This window comes from Hyaena hyaena, unplaced genomic scaffold (genome assembly GCF_003009895.1).
Source record: "Hyaena hyaena isolate Hyena2069 unplaced genomic scaffold, ASM300989v1 scaffold_97, whole genome shotgun sequence".
Taxonomy (NCBI): Eukaryota; Metazoa; Chordata; class Mammalia; order Carnivora; family Hyaenidae; genus Hyaena; species Hyaena hyaena.
This window is the reverse complement of record NW_024080728.1, coordinates 760,997-762,124: the sequence shown is the minus strand read 5'-3', so window position 1 is coordinate 762,124 and position 1,128 is coordinate 760,997.

The following is a 1,128-nucleotide window of genomic DNA, read 5'->3' as shown; positions in this document are numbered from 1 at the left end:
AAAGGCTCTTTGATCCTAGAGGTACTGTGTGTCAAGCAAGAAGGACAAGCTGAAAGGATCAAGTGGGAAATGTAGTGTCTGAACAGACTATTTGGTATTTGGGCTTATAGCTCAGGAAAATAGGCTGGAAATAGAAGATGTGAAAAATATCTACTTAAAGGCAATAGTTAAGGCAGATGAAATCATCAAGGACTAGTGTGGGACAAAGAAGAGTATGGGTAGTCTGAGGCACCTGGGTGGCTCAGTTGGTGTAAGTGTCAGACTCTTGGTTTGGGCTCAGGTCTTGATCTCACAGTTTGTGGGTTGGAGCCCTGTATCAGGCCCTGCTTGGGATTCTCTTTCTGCTCCTTCCTTGTTTGTGTGCTTTCTCTCTCTCTCTCTCTTTTTCCCCCTCCCCCCAAAATAAATAAACATTAAGAAAAAACAAAAGGACAGTCTTCTTAGGGAACACTTAAAATCTGGATGTCTATGGGGGCAGATTGGACAGAGGCCCATTATTTGTCAAGTAGTGACACTGGTAGGAACTAGGGAATGAATCAGGATACCCAGAGTGTTGTGCGGTTTTGTTTACATTTGGCAGTGACCTTCCTCAAGAACCTCACTTCACTTTTGGGGCTTAAGTATATTTTGCCGTTCCCACTTAAAATTTAATTCACCCTATTCCACCCTTATGAGGAACCTTTTGGGTAGAAAAGCTTGAAGAGTAGTAAATTGATGGGGCTCAAACTTAAGTGTGCGTTAGAATCAGCTGGAGGGCTTGTTAAACAAATTGCTGGGCTCCACTCCTAGAGTCTGGGTCGCAGGGAGGGCAGTATATCAGAGGCGGAGAGGCTTCAGCCGGCCTCCCAGTCACTGCCCTTCTCAGCCGCCCTGTCACTGAAAGGTCTCCGGGATTCCTCAAAACCTCTGTGATTTGAGAGAACCCCTACGGGATTGGGGATGGTCCTTGGGACCGAGAAACGTGATAAAACCGGCTAGTCCACCTGAAGGGAGCTTCTCTTCCCGCAGGTGGAGCTACTAGGCGCGGACTAAGCGAAAGCCCGAGCCGGGCTGAGCCGAGCACCGGCCCCTCCTGGTCCAAGGGCGTTCCCGGCCGCCGCGGCTCTCCTAACGGGCTCCGGCGGCGGC